We start from the raw sequence: 7714 nt of genomic DNA, 5'->3' as shown, positions 1-7714 counted from the left end.
TAATCTGTTAAGAAGTACCTAACTCTTACGAAGACCTCGAGGGAATCAATATCCCAAGCAACCTTTGTTTCTAAACAACGTTCAACAAAAGCTTACCAAGCTTTCAACACTCACACAAGGAGTTTAGGTTTACAACCACAATATTCAAAATCAATCTACCCTAAAATGAACCCTAAGACACCTATTTATAGTGTTAGGACTTATTACATAAATGGGCCCAAAAGTGACCTGAAATGGGCCAATAGGCGAGCCAAGTCGGGCTCGCCTAACAGCTCGGCGATGCACCCAATGTAGTCGGCGAGGGATCCTGTTCCTTGCCTTGGCTGGGGAGCTACTGGAACTTTGGGCGGTCTAGGGACCATCACCTAATCCACTTGGCGATGCGCCGATGGTCTTCAGCTTGCCTAATGAGCATCTTCCCCCTTCATAGCTCCTTGGGACAGGTGGCGATCTTGGAACCCTCACCGAGGAGGTTTGGCTAGTCGCCGATGTGGAAGTCAGCTCGCCAAATGGAACAACATCTCCACTTGCTGCTCATTGGATCAGTTGGCGATCCTGGAACCCTCGCCAAAGGGCTTTGGCGAGTCACCGAAGTGTCCTTCAGCTCGCCGAATGGAGCACTTTCTTCACTTGCTCCTCCTTGCTTCGTTAGGCCTCCCATACTCCAAGCTATCATCCAAGCATGGTGTTGCCCAATTGGGAGCTCATTCAAGGTGCATATGTTCCCATGCAAGGCATGGAACTCCCTCCTTGACATCCATACATGCCAAACAACCTCCATTCTTGTGAACACTCCATAAAAGCATTGAAGTTCGTGAATGGATAGGCTTGATGTAATCTATTTTACATCATTCTCCCTTTCTTGAAAAGGATTCGTCCTCGAATCCATACCTTGCAAAACCATAGGGGAAACAAACAAGACAAATATCCTCATCGCATGAGGGTTAGTGTTAGCAATAACAAGTTCATCACCATGCCAAGGATGCACAAACTTAACATATAAACAAGCATCACAAATTTTAAGCAGGGGTTTGTAACCCATCAAAGCAATAGATACTTGGTAAAGTAAGAAACATTGACAAATGGGTAACCTCATATGTAAGCCCTTATTGGTTCCACATTCAAACAAGCACAAGACCTCATTTATGTCAAGTATCACATGAATACTCTCATACCTAAGTGCAAAGGCACAAGTACTATTGACCCAAATTAAGGCCCCATCCAATGCACCCGATAACTTCGAGAGAATAATTATTCCCAATTCATGAGCAAGTTCAAGTACATAAGTATCCCCCACCAAAATTGGTAAACATACCTCATACAAGCACATAGGATCAAATAATAACACCAAAGACGAATCATAAGAATGACAGACGACGTTACTACTACATTCAACACACTTATAGTCGACACCAGGGTCAAATGGTAAAAGGTCGAATAGCATCGAGTCAAGGAGACTCTCATTTTCCCTATTGATACCACTACTAACATACGATATGCTACCCACACAAGCATGAGTATCATCAAATGCAGGTAGATAAAATTGAGTCCTCGAATCCAAAATGGTAGAAGGTCCACATAACAGGGTCATACCAACAAGTGTAGACCTCAAGGATACCCTGATCCACATGATATGCACATTTAATCCAACTAGGGATTTCATCATATGCAAAGAGATAGTAAATGAAGGTACATGCTTCACCTTCTACTGGAAAATATCTCCTATTCCCATAAGATACACAGTCAACAAGATCATGCTCAGGGTAAGAAATAGAAAAGGGGTCTAGGAAGCTATCCTTCCCACGTACAATGTAGGCTCTTCAAGTGGATGGTAAAACCTCAAGAAGAGCTTTCCTGCATAGGGAAATGAATTAACAACGTCAACCACCATTTGCTTGCCATTTCGACAAAACATTCCCACACAAATGCTACAATTCAGCTCACTACTAGGGTCAAATGGAAAGGCAAGCCATGTACTAGGATCAAGTACACACCCATTTACCAGGTTGACATTCTTTCCTTCAAACGACATACTCCACTCAACAACATGAGCTTCATCATATGTAAACAAGTAATAGAGAAATGTGTCTCGCAAATCAACCTCCTCTAGGGTGTTTTCATGTGTATGACTACCAATAGGCTCAAAAGCATTGGTCATACTATCAAGGAGTGAAACACACCAAGAAGAAGAAGTAACGGAAAAACACACACCACCTTCCTCCTCATCACATTCCTTCCCCACAAAAGTACCCTCATCTTCCAAGAAGAGATTTCCATCTTTGGGAGGGAAAGCCTCACACCATAGTGGGTTACTATCACAAGTATAGCTATCAAGAACTATACTGCTCTCAAGATTCACACCACTAGGTACATTATCAGGATTGATTTCATCATCTTCAAATTGGAGATTGTACTTAAAGAGGGAATGATCCATAACTAGGGACGAGTTAAAACATGCAAGTTCACCCTCAGAAAGACACATATCAGTTTTCGAAGCATTTTCAAGCATATGATCTCTATGAGCAAAGCAAACAATTGGATCTTCCGCAATAGTTATGCTCAAAGAGTCACTCCTAATCAGATGATCAACATTCTCATTAGTGCCACCAACTTGAGGTTCCTTAATCACATTACAAGGACCCTCAACCAGTGAACTACACTTACAAACAGGTTGATCAACACAATCAATACAAAATAATGAGTTAGCATTCAAAGCATAGGTGTCAACACTAGGTGGACACAAATCGATCTTACTAGAAGAATCAATTCGGTCATCAATAGGATCAACTAGTGTATCCACATTCTCAACAAGCACATTATCAACACATGGCAAAGAATCAATAGGCTCACATAAAGACAATCTAAAATTCACACTTTGTTCATTTGCAATGGTAAAGTGTTAAGATTAGATATTGTACCTTGATGCCCGCAAGAAAGATCTTCTTTACCTTGGATGTTGGAACATTCCATTAGTGCACCCATCACACCTTCGACTGTAGGCTCTTTGGCCGGAACTTGTGTTCCTCCATTCATTATGCTTGTACCTACATAAGAATCCTTACCAAGTGAAGGATGAACAGAAGTGTTAGATTGAGATTATGGCAACCCTCTCACTTCACTCCTCTCAACCTCTCCTTTTCCACTCTAAGGTTGCCACCTTGCTTTCCCTTACTCCTCTCAATCTTTTGTCTCTCACTTTTCACCCTAGGAGGAGGAAATAGATGTGTTCCCCAATGATCCACAACACACTTGTACCCGTTCTGCTCGTTTGGGACCCTATGTTCAGTAAACCAACTGGCTCCCAAACTTAAGTGACAAGAAGCCATGGGCATTATATCACACCAAACCTCCTCATAGTATTTACCGTGTGTGAAAAGAGACTTCTACCCCTTCGGTAACCTTACATCCCTCCATGGTGTATGTATAAGTCCTTTGTAGTCGAGGTAGTCCCAAGTAGGCTACCACCTCTGGAGTGATGTAGTTCATATTGTACCCATCATCAAGGACAAGATCAAGTCCCAAAGCCCCACAAATGCCAACCTTTGTCCTAAGAACTGGTCTTCTCGGATCAACATTGAAAAGCTTTGTGTACCTTTTTGGCACATACTTGAACCTGATCAGCCCTTTCAATTCTTCCCATGTCAATGGGTGGGTATTTCTTTGGAGTGTCCGGAGCCTTTCCTCTTGAGTCCACCAACCCAATGCAAGACTTTTCAAATGATCAAGGGCATACAAGGGTCGCTCTGGTCCTCTCAAATCATGGCGTTGGAAAATCTGCTCACACTGCCACTCCTAATAAAGATATGCCTCGGGATCACGTCTTCCTTCAAAGATAAGAAAATCAATCCCTTTGGTACCGAGACCCTTAACGCATCCCATATCATAGTAACATGGGTCTGAGGCAATTGAGGACATGCTGCCTTATAACTCCGTGTACCTACAAAGTGACAACTCACAAAACAACAAACAACGTTAGCGTTAAATAAGAACTCACAATCACTCGTGTTTACACACCTTTGATTGCTTCTCAAATTGGCGCAGCTAATGTTGAAGATTGCTTATACTCAGTTGATCACAAGGTCTCGATTCTACTCTTGGTCCGAATAGATTTTTATTTCAAGAAGAATGGACAACTCAATTAAAGTAAACAAACTTGAGTCAAGAATTAACTACGAAGTAAAACGAAAAAGCACGAAGAGAAAAGCACTAACAAAGAAAAGAATTCAAGAACCAATAGTCAATAAGTAGAGTAATTACGAGTTGAAAATCAGTTAAGGATTCTTGACAACGAACGAGAATCATAAGAAAGAAACTAGAAATTAGAACCTGAGAAGAAAGGGTCATAACATGAGCTTCCGATCACCAAATGCAATGTTTTCTTCACCTAAAGTGAAATTCAGCTCGCCAACTTGAAGATTGTCTCGCCAAACTTGCCAAATGGACAAGATAACTCGGCGATCTAGGTGGAAGTTTTGCTATGCACCGAATAGATTCGGCGACCAGGCTTAGCTCACCAAAATTTCCAGTGTCTTCACCAAAATGAGGTCCAACTCGGCGACCTAGCTGCCCAAACGGTGAGGCGCCGAGTGGAATGGGTGATCCAAGTCGGGATTCGCCCAAATTCTTCAAGCTGCACTTACTAGACTCCGAAAATTGAACCTTGGTGGTCCCCACCTCTTCCTTGGCCTTTAGCTTTACCCTTTTAGGTAAATTCTTTTTGGACAAACACCTTTAACACTTTCTCTTTCTTTCCTTTTTAGATCAAACACTTGCCTTTTCAAATATTCTCTTCCTTGAAGATATGAATGTTCTTCAAGAACTTCAAGAATAAGATGAACACCAAAATAAAATCCATACAATTTTTGTCTCGGAATCTAACGAAAATTTAGGTGAAGGCTCTCCTTGATATGGGGAACAACACCCAATACCTATTAACCTTCAATTCCAATCCAAAACCTTCAGATTTCAAAACCCACTTTGTGTTCTTCAAGTTTCTTCAAGTCTTCAATGGTGGATTCTTCAATAATGCTCCAAACTCCTTCCAATCTCAGACTAAGACTCAAATATTATTGGAGAACACTGTTCCAACCTTAGAAACTCAAACAAGACTCAGATCTAAGAAACCCATTTCAGCAAGATCTCAAAAATGAAAATGAACAATTTTTTCTTTGTAACAAAACCCCAAGACTAGATTCGTAGGAACGAAGCTAGGCTTGGCTCTGATACCAAATGATGTAATTCTCACTAGAAGAATCACAACAAAAAATGGCAAACAAGAAAGATAAAAGAAGAGACACAAGATAAGAAACAATTGGCAACTAAAGGATGTATTAAATCCAATAACCTCCAATCTAGATGCTAACAAGTACCAAATCTGGATAAATAGATAGAATACAAAGAGGAAACAAAGAGCAACTTAAGGGTATATTAAACCCAAATACCTCACCTCGTTAATTCGTCAGGAAGCACCTAACTCTTACAAAGACCTCAAGGGAATTAATATCCCAAGTAACCTTCGTTTCTAAACAAGGTTCAACAAAAACATACCAAGCTTTCAACACTCACACAAGTAGTTTAGGTTTACAACCACAATATTCAAAATCAATCTACCCTAAAATGAACCCTAAGACACCTATTTATAGTGTTAGGACTTATTACATAAATGGCCCCAAAAGTGACCTGAAATGGGTGAGCCAAGTCGGGCTCGCCTAATGACTCGGCGATGCACCCAATGTAGTCGGCGAGGAATCATGTTCCTTGCCTTGGATGGGGAACTACTGGAACTTTGGGCGGTCTGGGGACCATCGCCCAATCCACTTGGCGATGCACCGATGGTCTTCAGCTCGCCTAATGAGTATCTTTCCCCTTCATAACTCCTTGGGATAGTTGGCGATCTTGGAACGCTCGCCAAAGAGGTTTGGCGAGTCACCGATGTGGAGGTCAGCTCGTCGAATGGAACAACATCTCCACTTGCTACTCATTGAATCAGTTGGCGATCCTGGAACCCTCACCCAAGGGCTTTGGCGAGTAGCCGAAGTGTCCTTCAACTCGCCGAATGGAGCACCTTCTTCACTTGCTCCTCCTTGCTTCGTTAGGCCTCCCATGCTCCAAGCTATCATCCAAGCATGGTGTTGCCCAACTGGGAGCTCCTTCAAGGTGCATATGTTCCCATGCAAGGCATGGAACTCCCCCTTTGGCATCCATACATGCCAAACAACCTCCATTCTTGTGAACACTCCATCAAAGCATTGAAGTTTGTGAATGGATAGGCTTGGTGTAATCCATTTTACATCAGGATGTGTGGGTTGTGGTGCTGAATTAACAAGAATGAATTGGTTCGTGTATCATAGGATTTACTTGGGATAAACATGATTTCTCTTAGCTCAGAGAATTATCCTAAATTCGTTTCGCAGAGCTGGGTACCTTTGGGAAAATTAGGAAAGAGAAAAACCCTAGAAAATTATTTCTGCGATCTAATTCAGTGTTCAGCAATTGAATATAAATTATAAGGTGTGTGAAAATTGTGAAGAACCTGGGCATATGATGAGGAAATCAGCGAGGCCATGGAGGCCGGGGAAATGTTAATGCAGGTAGAGGAGTAGTGCAGCCAGGCAAAGAGGTTGCCCGTCTAGAGGACAGTGCTCAATTTTATGTTTTTTCGAGTAACACCGAGTTTGAGGGTGTGATGCAGTGGTCACAAGAGCTACTCTTGTCATTGCCCGGATGGCTATTGTGTTGATCCGGGATCTACTTATTCGTATGTGTCAGTTCAATTGCCTTGGGATTTGATGTGGTTTGTGATATACTTGATCCCCTCATCCATGTTTCTACCCCGGTTGATGAGTCAGTCATAGTCACCCATGTATATCATGTTGTCCTGTTGTGTTTATGGATTTTCATAGTTGGGTTGATTTGGTTATGTTGGATATGACTGACTTGATACAATCTTAGGCATGACTTGGTTGCCCCCCTATTATACTGGGCTTAATTGTAATACTAAGTCGGTAACTCTAGGGATTCCAAGTAGGCAAAGGTTAGAGTGGGAAGGGGGTACAAGCCTAAGTCAGCTAAGGTCATATCTTTCATGTGGGGTAGGAAACTGGTGGGGCAGGATTTCTTGACGTAATTGGCTTATATTCGGGATGTTGAGGTCGAATCCTCCTCTATTGAGTCTATTCCTGGGGTATCAAAGTTGAGAGAGTTTAAGGCTCAAATCCAAGAGTGTCTTGATAAAGGATTCATCTGTCCTAGTGTTTCCAAGTGCTTGTTTGATAAGAAGAAATAGGGTAGTATGAGCACTGATGATTTTATATTAATCCATAAGGGAGTGGATTAATACCGAAATGACAAGCTTATGGATAAAGAAAGTTCCATTGAGTATACTTGGGTGAAAGAAATTGAAGATTTTAGTAAGAAAGTGTGTACCATGGGTGAAAGAAATTGAAGATTTTGGTAAGAAAGTGCGTACCAAGATTGGTTAGTCTTTTGAATTTGATTATTTTACCTGAGTTTGAGGTGTCGTGTTGATGAAATGTTGGCTTCATAGTGATAGTCAAGGCTGACTGAGCATAATGGTAATAAGAGTTCTTAATGGATTGTGACGGGATGCAACTATATTATAAAATTGTTGGTTAAGCAAATTTTTGTATAGTAATTACGACTTGCAAGTATCTAAAGGTTGTGGTTTTCTAAATCTTGGTGAGTAACGTGGTTG

Source organism: Solanum tuberosum, unplaced genomic scaffold (genome assembly GCF_000226075.1).
Source record: "Solanum tuberosum cultivar DM 1-3 516 R44 unplaced genomic scaffold, SolTub_3.0 scf00019, whole genome shotgun sequence".
In the NCBI taxonomy this organism is placed as follows: domain Eukaryota; kingdom Viridiplantae; phylum Streptophyta; class Magnoliopsida; order Solanales; family Solanaceae; genus Solanum; species Solanum tuberosum.
Note: the sequence above shows the minus strand (reverse complement) of the source record.